The sequence below is a fragment of the Pristiophorus japonicus genome, chromosome 14, assembly GCF_044704955.1.
Source record: "Pristiophorus japonicus isolate sPriJap1 chromosome 14, sPriJap1.hap1, whole genome shotgun sequence".
Taxonomy (NCBI): domain Eukaryota; kingdom Metazoa; phylum Chordata; class Chondrichthyes; family Pristiophoridae; genus Pristiophorus; species Pristiophorus japonicus.
This window is the reverse complement of record NC_091990.1, coordinates 174,107,824-174,131,518: the sequence shown is the minus strand read 5'-3', so window position 1 is coordinate 174,131,518 and position 23,695 is coordinate 174,107,824. Positions and strand designations below refer to the sequence as shown.

The following is a 23,695-nucleotide window of genomic DNA, read 5'->3' as shown; positions in this document are numbered from 1 at the left end:
CTACCACTCACTGGATGTCCTGTTGGTGTGCGACCACATATGCAGAATAATAACCGTGAATGCCCGACATCCTGGCAGCAGCCACGATATCTTCATCCTGTGCCAGACCGGTGTGCCAGCTCTGTTCCAGCCCCCAGATGAAGCTCGCGGCTGGCTGCTCAAAGCTAAGGGCTATCCGCTTTCCACCTGGCTCAAGATTCCCCTCCATAACCCCATCACTCCTGCCCAGTACGCATACAATGAGAGCCATGCCGCCACCAGGAACATCATTGAGCCCACCATCGGAGTGCTGAAGCAGCGGTTCTGCTGCCTTGACCGCTCGGGAGGAGTCCTCCAGTACTCGCCTGAGCGGGTGTCCCTATTTGTCATCGTCTGCTGCATGCTGCACAACCTGGCCATCATGAGGGCACAGCCATTGCCACCAGGTATAGCCACACCACCTCATGAGGAGGAGGAGGACCAGGAGGACCAGGAGGACCAGGAGGACCAGGAGGAGAAGCAACAGCAGGAGAATGAGGAGGAGTAGGAGCAGCAACAGTCGCGAAGGAGGAGGCAGCGACTCCATCGCGATCCTGCAAAGGAGGTCCACGATCATTCATCAGAGCTCGTTTTCACTGATTTCCATCCCACTTCCCAGTTCCTGTGGATGCCCCCATCACTACCTCAATTTGCCCGTCCATACCAAAGCCCCAACACGGAAATGAGAGGCAACAGCAAACATTAAACGTTCCAATCGCCATTTATCAAACAACAATAAAATGTATAACTCTATTTATTCAACACCCTGTGCATTTCCTTATAGCCCCTTTTTAGTTGACCTATTCTACTACTTCTCCGCAGTGTGTCCCCTGTGGCTGCAGCATGGCTGGTGGAAGGCTGCTGTGTGTCAGGGCCAGAGACTACAGATGGCCTTGCAGGGTGCCCTCGCCCAGCTCTGGGCCTGGAAGGCCTGGCTGCAGACTGCACCACCTCAGGCTGGGCGGCGGCAGTGTGAGCTGGCTGGGTGACAGGCAGCGACAAGTGCAATGGCGGAGTGGCAGTGGTGGGATCAGGAATGCTGCCATCCTGAGAGAGGACAGCAGGTTCCTGCTCCACTGACCCACTGCCACTCCCCCGGGGCAGCACCTCAGCGTCCCGCGCCGATAGAGAACAGATTGCTGGGCTGCTGCGAGACCGTGAGATCCCCGGTCGACTGTGATGGACCCAGCGCTGATGGCAGCAGTCAGAGCTTGCGTGGCGTCCAGCTGTGACGGCATGACTTCACCAAGATGTTGCGTGACATCAAGCTGAGACGGCATGAGAGCAGTCTGAGCGTCCAGGCAGCACCAAGACGTTGCGTTGCTGCCGCCTGTGCCATAATGGAAGTTGCCCATGAGGTCTGGATCCGCAGGGCCTGTCTGGGAAGCCACCATTGTCTGCACACTGGCAATAATGGGCTCCATGGTGTGCACAGAGCTGTGTACAATGTGCGAGATGGACTTCTCCACGCTCCTTCCCACTTCTGACAGGCTCTCGGGCACCCTTGCCATTGCACCCATCATGTCAGAGCGCACGGCCATCATCCTGTGTGTGAAGGCCTCCCCATCGAGGTCCTCATCTGAGTCCTGTGCAGCAGCAGCCACGTGCGAACCCGCCCTCCGGGGAGATGGCTCCCGAGCTTCCCTTTCCCCTTGACCGTGCTGCAGCCCGCTACGACCCCGGTGCATCACCCAGTGCAGACCCCTGCCCTAAGCTAACCTCGAAGGACCACGTAGTGCCAGTCTCTGAGCTGGGGCTTGCGGGTGAGAGAAGCAGTGATGTAGTGCTTGGGTCCTCCTCCTCCCCGTCCTCCTCCTCCTCCTCATCCTCGTCCCCCTCTTCTTCTTCTCCCTCGTGACTGGGTTGTGGGGGGGCGGGGGCGCATATAGGGACAGGCTGCTGATCTGCTGGCTGATTATCTGAGAGCATAAATGGCTCAAGAGTGCGTTAAAGGGAGGGCGGGGGAATGGAACAAGGAAGACAGACTGTATGAGGAGCTGGAAAGTTTGTATGGGGTTAATCACACAGGGTTAATTATGATATTTAGTCATTCACAGTGTATCTCTGCTCCATGCTTCGTGGATAGAAAGAGAGAGAAAGCGACCTTGGGACGCACACCAGCTTGTTATGAGACGGTCCGCAGCTTGAGATCTCATGCTTTGTGGACAAGCACCTGGGGCCTTACAGATTAGGGGTTGGCCATAAGCCACATGCACCCATGTTTTGTTCAGTAGTATGTTTATTTGATAGTATAAAAGTACAGCACTGTCCCGTAGCTCTTTGAACTTCACCTTGGACCATGATTCGCGAGCGGTGCCGGGACCCCCAATGCTCCAGACCAGCCGTCGCTTGTGGAGTTCCCGATGGGCGGAAGGCCGTGAGCGGTGTTGCATCTTATCATACTTCTCTTTTCTTTGTAAACTGTATTATTAATGTTTCTTTTCTCTCAGTAAACGGTATTTTATTCTTTATTTCATTTGTCTTGTCTCTTATTTAACATTCATCCAGATCCCGAACCTGGGTCTATTATTATTGATCCAAAACACCTTCTGGTTTAACAGGGAAGTGGGATGAGAAGAGGTGATAAAAGGTACCGTTGTTGCCCGCAGCGGGCTCGATGTCTCCGCCAGCCACGGCACCCACCACCTACGGGCCAATGAGCCGCAGCACTTGTTCCTCCAGGTCAGTAAGCTGCCGCAGTTCAGCTTCCCCCCTCCAATCCACTGCTGCCCCATCCTGTTGTGTGCCATCTTGGCCTGCAAAAGAAAGGAACCTGTGTAATTAAGAGTCCAGTTATGTATGTGGAAGATATGCCTGCCGTGGTTAAATAGCTGTGAATGTAGGCAAGGCATGAAATGAGGCTGTGACTGTGAGTAGGTACAGATGCTTGGTGGTTGCCTGTTGGGCTAAGTGCTGGTTTGCAGAGTGAGCACAGAGAGAGGCTCAGAGGCTGGTATGTAAGGGTTGTGGAAACATGTACTCACTTTGACCACCCGACTGAGGTTGTTGAATTCCTTGCGGCACTGTGTTGGGCTTCTGTCCACCACGCTGCTGACCGACACCTCTGCGGCCACCTCTGCCCACATGGCCCTAGAAACCTGCGGTGTTGGCCTTCTCCCAGACGTAGGGAACAGTGCCTCTCTCCTTCTCTCCACTGCCACCACTGTGTCCAATGCCAGGTCATTGAACCAAGTGGCCCTTGCATGAGGTCTTGGAGCAACCATCACAGACCTTCTTTGCAACTCTCAGTCAACTGCAGAAATGATGAGAACGACCAGGTGCTGCCTGAAATAACATCCCCTTTAAGAACTGGAATGAACAGCAGGCTGATTATCAGTGAGTGAAAGTCTGCTGAAATTGGGTGCAGCCCCGGTAATAGCGCCCCACTGAGGCTATTAGCACCTCAGATATTGCCTCGCTGCATTTCTGATAGAGAATTCAAGCTCTGCAGCCTGGCTGCAGTTTTTGAGAAAACACAGACCACATTGCATTAAGTCATCAATCAACTTGACATTTTAGGACCTTGGGTAGCAAGCCAATTAAAGGTTAACAGACTATTAATTGAGCCAATAAGGTCAAAGAAGGTGAGTTCTTTTCTGTAAATTGAACCAGGTATAAGTACAGCCATTTTGGCCATGTGGTCTCAGAAGGACAAAGGCCTGGCTTAAAGCCAAGAGCTTGTTGCTGCTGCCAGAATAAAGTTACATTAAAACTACAATCAGAGTTCGTATTTCATTGGAAATTAAGAGATCTAACAATTTTTGAGGGAAAAGTGCCTAATTTCCCACAATTTTTCAGCCCATCTCGCTGGGTGCTAAATGTTGAAACATATACGGCCCCTATTTTCCACTTGCTGGATTTTTGCCGCCCGCACATGTTAATGTAAGATTTTTTTGTGTACATTCGCACAAGAAATAAAAAATCGGGACTTTCGCCAAACGATTATTTGAATTTGGCGGCGCGCTCTCCGAAGTTGTCTGTGGGCGGGGGGCAGAGCTTCACGTCTGTGCTAAAAACTCTCTGGGCATGCACGAGAAAAGAAACTTCCTGGTCTGGATCAGACATACTTAAGGAGTCCTTTGTGATCGGATCGTGCTGGCTGGATCTTTCTGCAATTTTGAGCATTAAAACCTGCAAAACATGGCTGAGAGGGAAGGGGAAGAGGAATTCAAAGGACAAGGAGAAGGAAGGGCCGATCGATTTCTCCCACACAAAAGCGGTATCCCTGGTATCATTGAGAGGAAATAGGTTCTGCTGGCAAATCGGGGGAAAGTGAAAAAAGTCAAACCTGCTATAATGGCTCAACGTTGGGATGATGTTACTGTAGAGTACAATGCAGGAATCATCACCCGGAGAATCGGCGGGCAACTGAAAAGGAAGTGGCAGGACCTAGGACAATTAGTTAAAGTAAGTATGCACTGCAATTACATTTGTAAATGTGTGTGTGTGTGCGCATGTGTGGCCACCACAGCAGAAGGACCATCTCTTTAAAAGTTCTATTTTCATCTTTGCAGTTGAAGAATACAAAGATCAGGAACCACAGGAATCGTACTGGTGGAGGTCCACCAAGCAAGCTGCAATTGAGCCAGCTGGAACAGAGGATCTCTGATCTGATTAAAGCTCACCGGAGAAGATCCACCACCAATGTGGACGCTGGGCCCAGGTCAAAGAGAGGGGTTAAGCCTTGCAATTTGCACTGTGGGTTGGCTAAATACTGCATGGGCTAGCTAGACTTCAATGGATGTTTTCGATATGTTTTACAGCAGCTGCGTTTCAGGAAGAGGCAGAAGGTGATCCAGAAGGACAAGCAGAAGGGCAAGCAGAAGTAGCAGCAGAAGTAGCACCCGAAGGACAACCAGAAGAGAGTCCAGAATTGTTTGCTGATTTTGAGCAGGACGATCTGGATGAAGGCCAGCATGAAGATCTCCCCATTGATCAGATGGTCATATTGGACCTGCAGCTGGTGGAGCCCATGGATCAGGATGTGCGTCCCAGTGTGGTCCAGCAACGCACACCTGTGGAGGGATGCCCAATAGGGTCGAGGAGCAAGGCACAGGTGGGAGATGGCGAAGGAGGGTGGAAAGGATAGGTGAACCATAAGCGCAGGTAGACATGGTACAGCTCATCGGGATGAATGGGGAGAGTATGCAACTAACCAGGTCGCTCCTGGACACCATGGGTGGGGTGAGGGTAGAAATTGTGGGACTTTCAGGAGAAGTAGCAACACTGGAGGAATAGGACCACCACTGGCGGGGCAGATTAGGGAGGGAATGGTGGATGCACTTGATGCACTGTCGGGACAGCCGATGGGGAAATTGCCTGATGTGATGGAAATTTGCAGGTAGCTGCTGCAATAAGGGAACACACCCAGGTTGTCATTCAACAGCACTAATTGGCGGCATCATCTGCTGCCACTCAAATCATCCCCAGACCAACCTCAGGGACTGTGCCGCAGGGTGATCCACAGCTTGAAAAAGAAGGCGAAGATGAACCCGGGCCTTCCAGAAAGGTGTCTACTCGGTCTGACCCTGTTCAACCCCACCAACGAAAAACAAAAAAATATAACCTTGGGCTTACCAGGGGGCCGAGGAAGTCGGTTGTGCCAACAGACAGGGCTAAGGATAGAGGCACCAGGGCGGGCAAGGGGGGCACCAGGGCGGGCACCAGGGCGGGCAAGGTGGCATCAGGGCGGGCAAGCAGGGCACTTCGCGCTAGTGGTCATTGAATAAGGGGGAGGAGAGAGATTTGTATCTTGCTGTTACTTGTTTCATTAATAGAAAAGTTTGATACAATAAAATTTTGTTAATTGAAAACGTTAAAGTTTGCAAGAAGTTTAAAGTTTGATACATGTTAATTGAAAATGTTAAACTTTGATATTTCTTGATTGAAAAGTAATGTTTTATTAAAGTTAAGTACAAATGTACAAATGTTTAATTGACCTTTTCTTTTAATTTAACCAGAATCAGTGCATTATTTTGTGAATTTGACCAACAGTATATATTAGACCAACCAACATTATTAAAAGTGCAAACAGGTGTAAACAGTCAACATGGTGTGACACTATAACAAAACGTGCCGCCGTTTAGCCTTCAGGCAGAAAAATTTCATGGATTAGCCACTGACGCAAGTTTCTAGCAATGGCTAGAGGTCCCCTTGGTCACCCCACCCTCCTCGGCCGTGTCCTGTGGCTTGAGGTGGTTCCTCCTCCTGCTGCTGGTCCTCCTCCTCCTTCTCCTCATCAGCCTCCTCCGAATCCTCATCCCTCCTTCTCCCCTCAGGAGGATCTTCAATGTCCAGTACCTGTCCCCTCATGATGGGCAAGTTGTGCAGCATGCAGCACATGACAGTGAACTGAGCAACATGGTGAGGGGAGTATTGCAAGTAGCCTCCAGAGTGGTCCAGGCATCGGAAACGCTGCGGCAATTGTCCTCTCTATGATGCTCCATGTCGTTATGTGGGACATATTGTACCGATGCTCTGCCTCAGTGCGGGGTTTGCTCAGGGGGGTCATAAGCCAGGTGGCGAGCCCTTGATCTTTGTCCCCAAGCAACCAGCTCTGCCCTCCTGGCAGCTCCTGAAAAATCACAGATACAATGCTTTCACATAGGACGAAAGCATCATCGATGCTACCGGGATATTTGGCTTGCACTGCCAAGATCCGCTGCAGATCGTCGCAGACCAGTTGCACATTCAGAAAGTGGAACCCTTTCCTGTTGCAATAAACTTCAGAATCTTGCAAGGGTGCTCGCAAGGCGATGTGGGTACAGTCAGTGGCACCCTGTACCAATTCTGGAGAACGCCACAGCTCTGTCTCTCATTGCCTGCGTGGTCATAGGGAAAGCCTTTTGGCATACAGTGCAGCAGTCTCCTGACAAATGCAGCAATGGGTGGCGTGCTGCGAGATGGAGCTTACGTCCCCAGTTGAAGCTTGAAATGATCCCGTAGCATAGAAGGCCAGTGCCACTGTTACCTTTGCTTCTACAGTAGGGACATCCTCCTTCCACTTCTTGGCCGTATGCTTGCCCTGAGTAGTTGATGACCTCCTTTCTGAATCGCAGCCTGAAAACGCAGTCTGCCTCACTCAGTTGCAGATATGAGCGCCTCTCCCTATAGACTCACTCCCCATCAATCTGTCTCCCCGATATCAGCATCGAATTATTCGACGTCTCTGCATACCATGTATGGCCAACGCCCTTATCACATCAGGCATGCGAAAAATTGCACCCATTATTATTGTTATCATGCAGATAAATACTTAAGTCACTGACGCCTTTCCTCTGCGTTTTGCTCCACAAGGCTGGGTGATGTCCTAGATCGGACCACACCCTGATCTGAGCATGTGTTTGTTTGTTTGTACAGTGATTTTCCTGGGTCACCTGTGACAAATGGTGATTTCTAGCTTGCTGCTGGGGCCTGCGCACAAAACGTCCTGTTTCGGACGCTGATCGAGCTCGAGGCACGGGTCAGGGGGGAGTGCCGACCTGGCAGGATTGCAAGCTCGGCCCGACACAAGCACAACAACTCGACGCTCGGCTTCAACAGCAGCCCGAGCTCTGGTGCTTGTGTCCGGCCGAACCCGCGATCCTGCCCAGCCAGCACTCCCCCGACCCGTGCCTGGAGCCCGGTCAGCAACGATTGTGTTGGGGTGGACAGTCGCAATTTGGGCGAAAAAGAACCCAGCAAAGTTATTTCAATTCCCTCTGAAAAAATGACACGTCTGTTTTTTTACATTGTCTCGCTCCAAAAACTCAGAAATTACTTTGCGAGTTATTTTCAGAGTATCCTGTCAAAAAAAATCCAAGCATTTGTAATTTATTTTGTCTTCTTTTGTCTGGCCCCAATGTCTTTTTGTGCACTGCGCCAATTTCCTTAAGTTCACAGAAGGTTTTTTTTATTTCAGGGCGTTTGGACAGAAAAAAATCGTGGACAGCCAAAATCACCTAACTGCACAAAAACGGCACCCGAGCCCATTTTCACTCGTGTCTGTGGCAAATTAAACTGCCACACATGGTTGGCGCCGGCATACAAACATTGGCGAAAGTTGGAAATGGAGGATTTCATGCCAAAAAATGTTTGGATGCCAAAACACGGCACAGCATCATGGCAAAAATAGGGGCCATAAAGCTTAGTGCTACCAAATTACCTCCCCCCCATGACTTTTCACTTTATCTCAAATTTACACCATTGAGAGTTTATAGTGACACATGATGAGGTCAGTTCTCTTTGGAGATGATTGATCACCTTGGCCCAGAATTTGTTGAAAAAGTTGTATTGTTTTTACCGGGGAAATTTGCGAGTTACTGATTTATGCTGATTTTACACCGAAACATCACTGTGTGAAAATTTCCCTTGCTCATTTGTACTACTCCCAAGTTACACCTGCCAAGATCCTATTTAACTCATTAGCATAGTCCCACCCCAATGGAAAGGACCAGAAAACACCAGTTTACAGCATTTCCGCCCATTCTGCATTGGCTTAAATTTATGCCCAAACGTTTTATGAGCGGTTGGCCTCAAACAATTTTTCTGATATTCTGTCGCAATTTTTTGGCATTTTTAAAAACTCCTCATCACTGAAACCTGCATTGTATGTGTAGTGTATGTAGATACCTTTAGCAAATGACTCCACGAGGCAGGGTATGATACTGAAACTGTGTAGACTGTAGTCCTTTATTTGCAGCTCCTAGAGTGAGGACACCAAGCTGTGAGCTCCCTTTTATACTGGGTTACTTGCAGTGTGCAGGTAACCCTTAGGTCTCCAGCAGCAGCATCCTCTGGTGTACAGATAAGGTGTGTACAGGGTAAGGGTACATTCAGTGTTGCATAACAGTGTTACAGACATCACACAGTAAACAGGCATGCATACACAACAGTATGTTCCCCATCTTTTTCTATGACATCAGATAATTGTGTTTCAGCTAACAAGAGGCTGCTGAGTTGTTATAATTTATCTTGTTGTGTTAATGGCACACCTCCATGGTTCAACCCAGAGTTCCTTCTCTCCACATTGCTGAGAGCTCTTTATTATCGGCACTTTCCAATGCACCCACATGCCACAATGTTTGCTCCACGCGATCGTTTTAAAGCATGTCTCACTCCAGCTGACTGACTTTTATAAATTTAACATTTGTAAATTATTTTTATTTGGCTAATTGAGTTGTCAAAGTATTTAAATTTTGTTAAAGGATAAGTGATAAAACTAACTAATTAAATGATACCCTTATATGCACCACTGGGCTGGAGCCAACCATCTAAAGATTTGGTCAGACGACCTGTTACATTTTTAAAATAAGTTTTTTAACAGTTCTAGGAGCACATATGGTGCAGCTCGTGTAAAGACCCCTTCCCCACACACACACTGCCACTTCCTTAGTTCATGAAGACACCATTGCCTAAATTTTAATTGTTTGGCGGGTTGGGAGCAGGGCTTTGGAGGTGGGGGGGAGGGGAGGGGAGGGGGGTTTCTCAGAAGCGGTCGGGAAATCCGGAAGAACGGGTTTCCCGCAGGTCCTGCCGAATTTAACAGCAGGGCCTGATTTGCATTGGAAACCTGTTTCCCACCCACAGCCAGCCAGATTGAGAGGCTGGCTGACTGCGGGCAGGTAGGTCTGGAAATCGGCGCGGTCCCGGCCTGTAAGATCATCAGCAGGCCGGGGCCATTGGAGGGAGCAGCGTGCTGGGGCATACCACTGCAGGAGCAGCGCGTGCTGCTGCAGGAGGGCGACGGCTGCGAAGCCAGGTCGCTGATGGCAGGCACAGCAGGAGGGGCGAAGGAGCGGCGAGAGTTTGTAGAGGGAAGTGACCGGGGCCCAGGAGAGGTGTGAGTTCGGGGCCCAGAAGAGGCGAGGGCCCAGGGGCAGCACGGGCCATCCCACACTGCGATATGTGTGCGCACTAGGTCCGTGTAGCAGAGCTGGTCTCCAGTCGTCTCGGTTAATCCTTGCCATTGGACCAAGCCCTAGCTCTGTCAAGCCCGTGTGGTGGCTGATGTGCAACGGGCTACCACACGTTAAAAAAATCCACGCACAGGCATCTGCCACTCTTCAAGATGTAGTTCAGGATTCGGAATATTAGATCCTTCATTGAAACACCTGTGAACTTATTCCTTTTTTTGGCATGGAAGCAAGTCATCCTCACTTTGAGGGACTACCTATGGTGATGATGAGGTCTGCAGCACTAGGCTGCAGAGAGGAGGGAAAGAGGGATCACATAGGGACTGGGGGGCTGGTCGGAGGGGCTGGAGGAGAATGGGGAGGGCCGGAGGAGAGGTGGTGGGGGGGTGGCGTTCCAGAGCAGATCGGGGCTAGAGGAGCAGGAGGGGGATCAGTCCGGAGCAGATTTAATTGAGGAAGGTGGCTTCAATGAGAAAAATTCAGGTCCCCCACATTTGCTCTGCTGGAGCAATGGGCTCTTCCACAGCAGAAACCAACATGACTGATGTTATGTATGTAAACATCGCCAATGTGTAAGACTTGCCACCAGGGGGCGCACCCGTGAGAGATCCAAGGGTCACCTGCACACCCCGGGCAAGCGGGTATAAAAGGCAGACTACCACGCTGGCTCCTCACGCTGGAGTTACAATAAAGAGACCAAGGTCACAACAGTTTGAGCTTAAGATGTACAGTCTTGTGGAGTTATTCTAAACGTAACAACTGGCGCCCAGTTTAAAAGTAAAGGGGGAGAATGATACTCTCCCTGGATAAGAGGGAAACAGCTAGGCAAATAAAAGCACCTGTAAAAATCATTCTGTATGCTTGCCTCTCATTCCCCTTCACATTTCAGCTCTGCTGTGAATGATGTCCCAGACTTTAGCACTGATGTATCAGAGCCGACAAGGGTTGCTGGTTTCCTCCCCCAGGGTCTAGCCTGCGTTTGGAGACAGTATTGTCATATAAATGAGGCGGCCTACTTTAAAATTGCTTTTATTCCCTTCCTCAGGAGGCAAACTGCTACCAGCAGCAAAATTACATGCCGGCTGCTTGCACTGGTTGCCCTTAGATCCACTTTTTTACTTCAGGTGAGCTCTCAGTGCTGATCTGTGCAAAAATCTCAAGTTTGTGGCCGGAGGAGCTTGGGAGGGGGGATGTGGGGAGGCAGAGGACATTGGTGTGCTGGAGGAGCTTGAGGCAGGTGGGTGGAGGGGGGGTGGGGAGGCCCCGAGGGGGTACCGCCTCCTGGGAACAGGTTGGTTGCCCAGTTACTCAACAGTGTCCTACTCATGGTCTACAGAGCTGTAGTAATACCCGCCCTCTGTACGGCTCAGAGACATGGACAATGTACAGTAGACACCTCAAGTTGCTGGAGAAATAGCACCAACGATGTCTCCGCAAGATCCTACAAATCCCCTGGGGGGACAGACAAACCAACATTAGCGTCCTCAACCAGACCAACATCCCCAGCATTGAAGCACTGACCACACTCAATCAGCTCCGCTGGGCTGGCCACATTGTCCGCATGCCAGACACGAGACTCCCAAAGCAAGCGCTCTACTCGGAACTCCTTCACGGCAAACGAGCCAAAGGTGGGCAGAGGAAACGTTACAGGGACACCCTCAAAGCCTCCCTGATAAATTGCAACATCCCCACTGACACCTGGGAGTCCCTGGCCAAAGTCCCTGGCCTAAGTGGAGGAAGTGAATCCAGGAGGACGCTGAGCACCTCGAGTCTCAACGCCGAGAGCACGCAGAAATCAAGCGCAGGCAGCGGAAAGAGCGTGCGGCAAACCAGTCCCACCCTCCCCTTCCCTCAACGACTATCTGTCCCACCTGTGACAGGGACTGCGGTTCTCGTATTGGACTGTTCAGCCACCTAAGGACTCATTTTTAAAGTGGAAGTAAGTCTTCCTCGATCCCGAGGGACTGCCTATGATGATGATGATGATGACATTGCTGTGTCTCAACAGCAACAGCAACTTGCATTTATATAGCGCCTTTAACATGGCAACATTTCCCAAGGAGCTTCACAGGATTGTTTCAAACAAAATTTGGCACCAAGCCACATAAGGAGATTTGAGGACAGGTGACCAGCGAGGTAGGTTTGAAAGAGCATCTTACAGAGGGAGAGAGAGGTAGAGAGACGGAGAGGTTTCGGGAGCAATTCCAGAGCTTAGGGCCTGGGCAACTGAAGGCACGGCCACCAATGGTGGAATGAGTAGGATCGGGGATACGCAAGAGGCCCGAATTGGAGGAGTGCAGTGATCACGGAGAGCTGCATTGCGGGAGGACGTCACAGATATAGGGAGGGGCAAGGCCATGGAGGGATTTGAAAACAAGGATGAGAATTTTTTATTGGAGGTGTTGCTGGACAGGGAGTCAGTGTAGGTCAGAGAGCATCGGTGATGGGAGAACGGGACAGTGTGAGATAGTATACATGCAGCAGAGTTTTGGATGAGCTCAAGCATTGGGAAACATTCAACTGAGTGCAGGAACAATAAATTCCCCTCAAAGGAAAGAACAAATTAAACACTAATGAGACTCCATGGATGAATAAAGCCATAAGGGAACACTCGAGGGTAAGGAAATAATAATAATAATCATAATAACTTTTATTTATATTGCGCCTTTAACATAGTGAAATTTCCCAAGGCGCTTCACAACAGTGTTACAGATAAAGAGATAAATTTACACCGAGCCACAGAAGAAATTAAGTCAGATGATGAAAAGCTTATTTAATGAGGTAGGTTTTAACGAGCGTCTTAAAGGAGGAAAGAGAGGTAGAGAGGCATAGAGGTTTAGGGAGGGAGTTCCAGAATTTATGGCATACATGAAGTACGTGGACAGCAGGGGAGTGCATGATAAGGGAGAACATGAAGAAAATATTGAGGGGCCTGGATATAGTGGAGAGCAAGGGCCTATTTCCATTGATGGAGGGATCTATTACGAGGCGGCATAGTTTTAAGGTGGTTGGTGGAAGGTTCAGAGAGGATTTGGCGGGAGTGGGGGGGTGGGCTTCTTCCCGCAGAGGGTTGTGGGGAGCTGGAACTCACTGGCTGGAAGAGTGGTGGATGCAGAAACCCTCACCACATTTAATAGATGGTTGGATGGGCACTTAAAGTGCCATAACCTGCAGGGTTACGGACCTCGAGCTGGTAAATTGGATTAGACTGGATAACCTCTTGTTGGCCGGCGCAGATATGATGGTAAGTACTGCAGTAAATCGAATATGGCTAGGGTGATCTCCTGGACTAGTTTCAATCACCTGGATGGGTCGGAGAGGAATTTTCCCAGATTTGTTTTTCCCCAAATTGGCCTGGGTTTTTATCTAGTTTTTGCCTCTCCCAGGAGATCACATTGCTCCGGTTGGGGTGGAGTGTAGAATGTTTCAATGTAAGGGGGGCCACAGTTGTGTGGGGCAGACTGGTTGGGCTGGGTGCTTTAACCATTCCATTGTTCATGGGTTTATATGTAACCTTCAGGGCTACTGACCGAGGGCCATGCGGCTCTTTGTCGGCCGGCACGGACACGATGGGCCAAAATAGCCTCCTTCTGCACTGTGAATTTCTATGTTTCTATGTTTCTATGTTCTATTAGGAGGTAAGTCAAAAAAAAACAATTAGGAAGGCAAAGAGGAACTATGAAATTAAATTATCAAGGAACATAAAACAAAATAGTAAAATATTTTACAGGCACATCATTAAAAAAGGAAGGTTGGGATAGGAATAGGGCGATTAAGGGATAGACAGGATAATACCGCAGGTAACGATAGAGAGATGGCAGAGATATTAATTCATTATTTTGCTTCAGTGTTTCTATGGGAGATAGAACAGGTGGACATGACATTGGATGATGAGATTAGTAAAGGGATAAGTGCATTTAAAATAAAAAGAGGGGATATATTAAATAAACTAATCAAACTAGAATCATAGAATCATATAAATTTACAGCACGGAAGGAGGCCATTTCAGTCCATCGTGTCCGTGCCAGCCGACCAAGAGCTATCCAGCCTAATCCCATTTTCCAGCTCTTCCAACTCAAAGAGGATAAAACCCCTGGTCTGGATGGATTTCATCCTCGCATTTTAAAAGAATCTAGGGAAGAGATAACAGAGGCCTTACTACAAATATTTAATCATCATCATCATCATCATCATCATAGGCAGTCCCTCGCAATCGAGGAAGACTTGCTTCCACTCTAAAAGTGAGTCCTTAGGTGGCTGAACAGTCCAATACGAGAACCACAGTCCCTGCCACAGGTGGGACAGACAGTCGTTGAGGGTAAGGGTGGGTGGGACAGGTTTGCCGCACGCTCTTTCCGCTGCCTGCGCTTGGTTTCTGCATGCTCTCAGCGATGAGACTCGAGGTGCTCAGTGCCCTCCCGGATGCACTTCCTCCACTTAGGGCGGTCTTTGGCCAGGGACTCCCAGGTGTCGGTGGGGATGTTGCATTTTATCAGGGAGGTTTTGAGGGTGTCCTTGAAACGTTTCCTCTGCCCGTATTTAATAATTCAGTAAAAAAATGTGTATTGTCAGAGGACTGCCGAATAGCTAACATAATACCCATATTCAAGGGGGACAGAACATGTCCAGAGAATTATAGACCAGTCATCTTAACATCGGTGGTAAGAAAAATAAAGGAATCCCTACTAAAGGAGAAAATAGACCGAACATCTAGAAACCAAAATTATAATAATGAATAGTCAGCATGGATTTCCAAAGGGAAAGTCTTGCTTGACCAACCTCATTGAAAGTTTTGAAATGGTAACAGAGAGAGTAGACAAGGGTAATGCAGTAGATGTAATTTATCTAGATTTTCAAAAGGTCTTCGATAAGGTACCCCATAATAGACTGATGAACAAGGTCAGAGAATGCAGAGTCAGGGGACCAGTAGCAGAATGGATAGCTTGCTGGCTTCAAGACAGAAAGCAGAGAGTCAGGGTAAAGGGTAGCTATTCACAGTGGCAGAAGGTGGTTCCACAAGGATCAGTGCTGGGACCACTGTTGTTCACAATTTACATTAACGATCTAGACTTTGGAATCAAAAGCACAATTTCTAAATTTCAGATGGCATCAACTTGAGGGGATAGTCAATACTGAGGAGGACTGCAACAAATTACAGGAGGACATTAATAAACTTGCAGAATGGGCATATAATTAGTAAATGGAGTTCAACACAGATAAAAGCGAGGTATTACATTTTGGTAGGAAGAATAGGGAGATCACTTATTACTTGGAGGGTGTGAGTCTGGATGGGGTAGAGGAACAAAGGGATCTCGGAGTACAAATACACAAATCACTAAAGTTGCAACACAGGTTAGCAAGGCCATAAAAGAGCAAACCATTTCTAGTGGTAAAGAATTGAAAAGTTGGGAAGTTATGTTAAACCTGTATCAAACCTCGGTTAGACCACACTTAGAGAACTGCGTAGAGTTATTATAAAAAGGATATAGAGGCACTGGAGAGGGTGCAGAGAAGATTTACAAGGATGATAACAGAAATGCGAGGGCTACATATCAGGAAAGGATGAACAGGCTGGGTCTCTTTTCTCTTGAAAAGCAGCTGAGGCGGGACCAAATAGAAGTCTTTAAAATGATGAAAGGTTTTGATAGAGAGGATTCAGAGAGAATGTTTCCACTTGTGGGGAAGGGCATAACTAGAGGCCATCAATATAAGATAGCCACCAAGAAATCTAATAGGGAATTCAGAAGAAACTTCTTTACCCAGAGAGTGGTGAGAATGTGGAACTTGCTACCACAGAGAGTGGTTCAGGCGAATAGTACAGATGCATTTATGGGGAGGCTAGATAAGCAAAAGAGGGAGAAGGGAATAGAGGGTTCTGCTGATAGATTTAGATAAGGAAAGATGGGAGGAGGCTGGAGTGAAACATAAAAGCCGGCATGGACTGATTGGGAAGAATGGCCTGTGCTGTATATCCTATGTAATCCTATGTAAGTTTACTGAGGGTAGAAAGTTGGAGGCCAGCCAGGAGACTAGGGTTTCAGCAGCAGATAAGCTGAGGCAGGGGTAAAGATGGGTGATGTTATGATGTTGGAAGTAAGTGGTCTTGGTGATGGAGAGTGTTATGTCTGTAATGCACTTATGAATGACTCCATGAGGCAATGTGTTGTACTCAAACTGTAGTGACCTTGGTCCTTTATTCGTAACTCCAGAGTAAGGCACAAGCATGGTGGGCGGTCTTTTATACTGAGCTATGCAGGTGACCCTCAGGTCTCCCACCGCAGTGCCCTCTGGTGGACAGTCTCTGCCACAAGGGCAGGAAACTCCAGTCTCCACCAGTTGCACCCTCTAGTGGTGCCAGCATAGTATATACACAGTGTAAACCTTATTGATAGTACATCAGGTAACAAGTCTCCATCTTATGCAACTATACAGTGACTACAGAGAGAGTATATCTATAGTCTGCATATATAACATCACTCTCCCCCAAGTCCTTTGTGCCAGTTACCTTTGCACTATGTGCTCTGGCTTAGCTCTCCCCAGACTTAAGTGCCAATAGCCCTTGCACTTTGGCTGTGCTTTGGCTTGGCTCTCTCCCTGTTAAGCCCCAAGTCCTTTTGCAACAACGTTGGGTAGTGGTTACCAGTTTGGATGGTTCGATGGTGCAGTGGAGGTTCCAGTGGGTTCTGGGTGTAATCCATGTGTGCCCATGGCTACATACATCCATATCCCCCCCACAGCGAGATCGTGCAGCAGGCCTATTACATTAACATACATGATCAGACAGTGCAAGTACAAAGAAAGGAAGTTACAGATTTTTTTTTTTTTTGAAATTCGTAGCCAATCGTTCCAATTCTTTGTCAAATCACAAACGCCAGAGGTCACCTTGCACACGCCAAGGATCACTCTGCGCCAATGCTCTTAGCCAAAAGGCCTAGAGCCACTGCACCGTTCCTGGAAGTACTGCAATACCAGGTTCGTGCCATGGAGGTGGATGGGTCAGGTCCCCTACACACCTCCGTGGAGGTGGATGGGTCAAGCCACCCCACCCACCTCCTATTTCCAAAAAAGCAAGCATATACCTTCCTGATCCAGGGAGAACCACCTTGGGGTTATGGTGGTTACTCCCCTGTCAGGTCAGTTACGCATGATCTTAGCCAAAAGGCCGAGAAGCGAAAGGAAGTTACAGATTTTTTTTTTTTTTTTTTTTAAATTCATAGCCAATCGTTCCAATTCTTTGTCAAATCACAAACGCCAGAGGTCACCTTGCACATGCCAAGGATCACTCTGCGCCAATGCTCTTAGCCAAAAGGCCTAGAGCCACTGCACCGTTCCTGGAAGTACTGCAATACCAGGTTCGTGCCATGGAGGTGGATGGGTCAGGTCCCCTACACACCTCCGTGGAGGTGGATGGGTCAAACCTCCCCACCCACCTCCTGTTTCCAAAAATGCAAGCATATACCTTCCTGACCAGGGAGAAACCACCCGGAGGTCATGGTGGCTGGTCAGAAACGGTACTACACTTGATCTTAGCCAAAAGGAAGTTACAGATTGTATCATCACAACTTGGTTCAGTGACTTACATTTGTTACGTTTTGTGGTTGTGCGCCAGGGTTGGGTAGATTGCATTCATGGTTCCGTCATGGTAAGTACTGAGGTAGCAATACAGGTATGTGAGGACGCAGGTTCCAGAGCAACCGGACGGGGTCCTAGTCATCTGATTGCAATGCTGCGCCCCCTGCTAGCGGGGTGGGCTTGGTTCGCTCACCTAGCCAGGACTCAGGGCCTTTGCTGTTGCCTATTGGTGGGCAGAGCCACAGATGTGTGTGGCCTCCCTGTCCTCCTTTGAGGGCTGTAGAATCTTCTGCCTGCTCTCTAACGGTGTTGGAAACCTGGCTGTTCCAGGTCCCGTTGGCGAACTCGTTGGTTCTGACCTTTCGCTCCCGGACATGGCCGAGTTAGCGACTGGGTCTGGGGGCTGCGCCGTCTCCACCCGGGGGGGTGAGCAACGGCGGCCAACTGCGCGTATTGGCGCCGTTTTCATTTCCAGGTCTGTGGTGAATAGTGCCATCGGGTGCCTGCAGCGTGGGATAGACCTGGGGCAGAGTATCAGGATCAGTGCCTTCACCCTCCTGAGGTCGCTGGCCTATAACTTGTGGGGATACCTGGGGCAGGGCATCAGCATCAGCGTCTTTACCCTCCCAAATTCGCTCACTTGCTACTTTTGGGGACACTCTATTCCCGACATCTTGCAACAACATTTTGTTCTTTACATTAGGACTGGTACCAACATCTCACAATAACATTTTGTTCTTTACATTAGGAATAGTACCGATATCTCGCAACAACATTTTGTTCATAATCTTAATTGGTTTGTTACATTGATTGCCATGCATACAATGTCTCTTTAAGTTCAGTTGGTTGCAGGTCTCCTTTAAGAGAACCCTGCTGGCTTTACCCCAGTCAAATCCTTTATTAGACACCACGTGTTGGTCCCTCAGCGTTGCACCTTGTGATATGGCCACAGCCATCTTTTTTTTCTGCCACGCTGTACCTCGCTGCAGCAGGGACACCATCTTGCCTCTGTCTTAGAGGTCAACTGCTTTGATCCTTCTCTCCTGCGATTCTGCCACAAAAGCTGGAAGAGTGCCTGTGAATTCGATCTTCCCCCCCAGGAGTCCTGCTACTGGAGCTGGGAAGGTACTTTTTGGTCGGATCATTGCCACGCAGTCGTGATGGATGGTCTGTGCCTCAGGTGCTGCGCTGGTCTGTTCTCTGGTGGCTGGCCCAAGCGAAGGTGAGGTTTTGCTCTGCCTCTGAGCACAGGGGACATCGATTGCTGGAGTGAAGAGGTCTTCCCATTTCCACTGGATCTTCCCCATCCACCTTCTTCCAAGTAGTGTTGGACCATCACCTGCAACAATCCACAGAGGTAACTTGTGCACCACGCCGTTATGGATTACACTTACATCCGCACTACCAAGGACTGGGATCAGCTTCTTGGTGTAAGTGCGCAACTTTTCCTGTACTGGAACCAGCTCGGGTCGTTTTTCATTCCATAGTCTTTCAAAGGCATCCTGGATCATCACTGACTGGCTCGCTCCTGTGTCCACTTCCATAAAGACTGGAACGCCGTTTATCTCAACTTCCATCTTCACTGGAGGACAATCGGTGGTGCAGGTATACACTTCATACACTTCTTCTTGGGGCTAAGCTCCCTCTCTGGCCAAATCATGGATCCTCTGCTAGACGGTGAGTCGTATTTCTTTTACACATGCGCTGGAGGTGGCCCTTCGTGTTACAGGCTTTGCACACGTACTCAGCAAACCGACACTGGTGGGCCCGATGGTTTCCTCCGCAACGCTAGCATGGTGCTACTCGATTAGTGCCCCTCAGAGGACTCTGAGTTCTGGAGCCCTGAGGTCTGTGCTCTCTGTCCTGGGCAGAGCCACGTTCTACAGTCTTGCCTGTGAAAGGCACCATTCTGTGTTCAGTACTTGCCGGGTTTGCGTCCACAGGATGAATAATTTGCTTGGAGCTGCAGGTCGAGGTCAAGAACGCCTGATTGATGCTGATGGCCTTCTGCAGGTTGATTTGGTGTCGGCAAATAATAGCTTGCAAAGGAGGCCCTCGTGGCCAATTTCCATAACGAAGATGTCTCGCAATGCTTCGTTGAGGTGCGTGCTGAAATCACACGCTGCCGCAAGTCTCCTGAGCTCGGCAGCCTATTTTGCAATTTCCTGGTCTGTGGTGCATGTAGAATCTGTGCTTGGCCACGAGGATGCTCTGTTTTGGTTTTAGTTGGTCATGAATTACTTCAGTCAGCTCACCATATGTCTTATCTTTGGCCTTCGTGGGTGCCAGCAAGTCCCTGACGAGACGGTAGACCTCGGGCCCACAACTGGTCAGCAGTATAGCCTTGCGCTTCTCCGCCAATATGTCTGTCTCCCCTGCCAGGTCGTTTGCCACAAAATATTGCTCAAGCCTTTCCATGATGGCATCCCAATCATCACCCTCTGCAAAGTCTTTTAGTGTGCCAAAGTAGCCATAATCGTTGCCAGTTGTTATATCTGTAATGCACTTATGAATGACTCCACGAGGCAATGTGTTGTACTCAAACTGTAGTGACCGTAGTCCTTTATTTGTAACTCCAGAGTGAGGCGTAAGCATAGTGGGCAGCCTTTGAAACTGGGCCCTGCACATCTATGCAGGTGACCCTCAGGTCTCCCACCGCAGTGCCCTCTGGTGGACCGTCTCTGCCAGGTAAAGGCACAGGGAAGACAGCAAATAAGGGAATGCACAGGGGTGATTAGTTGACTTTGTTATGTAATATTGGATGGATTGATGTATAAAGTTGGTTTGGAATGTTTGATTTGTGGTGGTTTTTATTGTAGCACTGTGACCAAGAGGACGCTGTGATGGTCCGTAACTAAGGGAAGGTAAGTTGTGGGACTGTTGGTGCATGGGGAATTGAGCTGACTGGTACCGCAGTCGGATCAGTTGATCACTGGCAGCCCAGCCATAACCGGGCTGTCTTGGTTGCCTCCTCTCTTCCTCCTCCTCTTCTTCCTCCTATTCCTCGTCTTCAGCTCTTCGCCATATACCTGGTGGCAAGGGCTGTGCCATCATGATGGTGAAGTTGTGTAACAGGCAGCAGACCATGTGTGATGTATTCTGGTGAGTACTGTAGTGCTCCGCCAGAGCGATCCAGGCAGTGGACGCATTGTTTAAGGACCCCGATGGTCTGATCGATCAAATTCGGCGCGGCATCATGGCTTCCGTTACATGCATGCAGCCCGCGTGTGGTGGGGTTGCGTACCGGAGTCGTGAGTCAGGTGGTCAGCGGATAGCCTTTGGCACCCAGTAAATCACCCTCTGGTTTGTCGTGGTGGCTGAAAAGTGGATGGTACAGCGGACTGCCGCAGAATGAAGGCATCACAGCTGCTGCCAGGATACCGAGCATTGACCTGCGCGATGCACTGAGCACGGTTGCACACCAGCTGGACACTGAGGAAGTGGAATCCCTTCTGGTCGCGGCACATCTCTGAGTTCACGTGCGGCGCCCATAAAGCAACGTGTGTGCAGTCAATGACACCATGCACCATGGGGAAGCCTGCGATCCTGGCAAATTCCCACGCTCGCTCCGCCTGCTTCTCTCTGGGCAAGAGGGAATCAAATGTATTCGCCTCTCTTTGCATACAGAGCCTCAGTGACTTCCCTTATGCAACAGTGAATGGTGAACTGTGAGATGTTGGAAATATCGCCTGCTCCAGCCTGGAAGGAGCCCGACGCATAAAAATGTATGGCCACGCTCACCTTCACAGACACTGGCAGTGCTGCCCTGCCTTGCTCTGAGGCTGCAGGTCTGCCTGCAACAGATGGCAGATTTCAGACAGCACCTCCTTAGTGCAGCGGAGACATTGCATGTACTGTGCCTCTGTTGAGGACACTCTTCTTCGCTGAGGATGAGATGGGAGCCATGCTCACTGAAGATCCTGGGTGGGTATGGCCTCCTTGGTGAGAGCCGATCACCCCCTCTTCCCTTTTTGAGCAGCTTGTCCTCCTCTGTGTTGCCTCCATTCATTCCCCCTATCGTGCCGCAGGCCAAGGAGGCTATAAGCTGCAGCACCCACGTCTGGAAGCCTTGAAGTGAGCTGCACCACCACTCCCTTGAGACTTCAGCAACTTCAAATAGACACCAAACCAATCCTCATCATCATCACAGGCAGTCCCTCAGAATCGAGGAAGACTTGCTCCCACTCTTAAAATGAGTCCTTAGGTGGCTGAACAGTCCAATACGAGAGCCACAGTCCCTGTCACAGGTGGGACAGATAGTTGTTGAGGGTAAGGGTGGGTGGGACAGGTTTGCCGCAGGCTCTTTCCGCTGTCTGCGCTTGATTTCTGCATGCTCTCGGCGATGAGACTCGAGGTGCTCAGTGCCCTCCCGGATGCTCTTCCTCCGCTTAGGGCGGTCTTTGGCCAGGGAGTCCCAGGTGTCAGTGGGGATGTTGCACTTTATCAGGGAGGCTTTGAGGGTGTCCTTGTAACGTTTCCTCTGCCCACCTTTGGCTCGTTTGTCATGAAGGAGTTCCAAGTAGAGCGCTTGCTTTGGGAGTCTTGTGTCAGGCATGTGGACAATGTGGCCTGTCCAGCGGAGCTGATCAAGTGTGGTCTATTGTGTTCCTAACACAGATGAAGCTACACACAGGGAGGTTAAAGTAACAGTGACTCAGTCTTTAATAAGACACTCCAGAGTGAGGAACAGGCCGTAGGGGCCGGCTTATATACAGTGCTCCCAAGGGATGCTGGGATCCCTTGGGACTTCAGGGTAGAGCTCCCTGGTGGCGGAACATGGGAGTGCATGCTTTACAGATACACAACATCACTTCCCCCCCAAAGTCAAAGTGAAAACTATTTACAAGGTGAGGCGGTCGGGAGCCTTTCTTTCCCTGGTGGACTGCCTCGGTACAAATGTCTGTTCTGGTGTGTTGGCTGTGCCCTCGCTGGGCTGGTGTGTTGTTGACCCTGCAGGGCTGCTGGGTGAGCCTGGCCTTGCTGGGCTGTTGGGCGTGATGGGTTTGATTTCCTGGTCCGGCGTGGTGTCGTTGATCCTTTGCGTGTGTGTTGTGGGCTCGAAAAAAGTGGTGTCTGCTGTGGGTTGTTCAGAGCAGTCTGAGAACCGCAGCCTCGTTTGGTCCAGGTGCTTTCTGCAAATTTGTCCATTGTCTAGTTTGACTACAAACACCCTATTCCCTTCTTTAGCTATCACCGTTCCCGCGATCAACTTGGGACCATGCCCATAGTTTAGCACATACACAGGGTCATTCAGATCAATTTCCCGTGATACAGTGGCACGACCATCGTTTACATTTTGTTGCTGCCGCCTGCTCTCTACCTGATCATGCAGGTTGGGGTGAACCAGCGAGAGTCTGGTTTTAAGTGTCCTTTTCATGAGTAGCTCAGCCGGGGGCACCCCTGTGAGCGAGTGGGGTCTCGTGCGGTAGCTGAGCAGTACTCGGGACAGGCGGGTTTGGAGTGAGCCTTCTGTGACTCATTTAAGGCTCTGTTTGATGGTTTGTACTGCCCGCTCTGCCTGCCCATTGGAGGCTGGTTTAAACGGGGCCGAGTGACATGTTTGATCCCATTGCGGGTCATGAATTCTTTAAATTCGGCACTGGTGAAACATGGCCCGTTGTCACTGACCAGTATGTCAGGCAGGCCGTGGGTGGCAAACATGGCTTTCAATGGTGGCGGTGGCGGTGCTTCCCGACATTATTTCACATTCAATCCATTTTGAAAAAGCATCCACCACGACCAGGAACATTTTACCGAGAAACGGGCCCGCATGGTCGACATGGATCCTCGACCATGGTCTGGAGGACCAGGTCCACAAACTTAGTGGTGCCTCTCTGGGCGCGTTGCTCAATTGAGCACATATGCTGCATTGCCGTACACAGGACTCTAAATCAGAGTTGATACCGGGCCACCACATGTGGGATCTGGCTATCGCTTTCATCATTACTATACCCAGGTGTGTGCTGTGGAGATCCGAGATGAACGTCTCCCTGCCCTTTTTTGGTAGCACTACGCAGTTATCCCACAACAGGCAATCTGCCTGAATGGACAGCTCGTCTTTTCACCACTGGAACGGCTTGATTGGCTCTTACATTTCAACAGGGATGCTGGCCTAGCTCCCAGGTGGTACACAGTTTTTACTAGGGACAGCAGAAGATCTTGGCTGGTCCAAGTCCTAATCTGGCGGGCCGTGACAGGTGATTTATCATTTT

The 23,695-nt window shown here is 49.7% G+C and overlaps 2 pseudogenes; both read right to left on the bottom strand.

Annotated features, from left to right (window-relative positions):
• Nucleotides 1-16,846: 16,846 nt before the first annotated feature.
• LOC139280356 (U2 spliceosomal RNA) lies at nucleotides 16,847-17,085 on the bottom strand (annotated as a pseudogene).
• A 141-nt stretch (nucleotides 17,086-17,226) lies between these two features.
• Nucleotides 17,227-17,465, bottom strand: LOC139280342 (U2 spliceosomal RNA; annotated as a pseudogene).
• Between the last annotated feature and the right edge of the window lie 6,230 nt (nucleotides 17,466-23,695).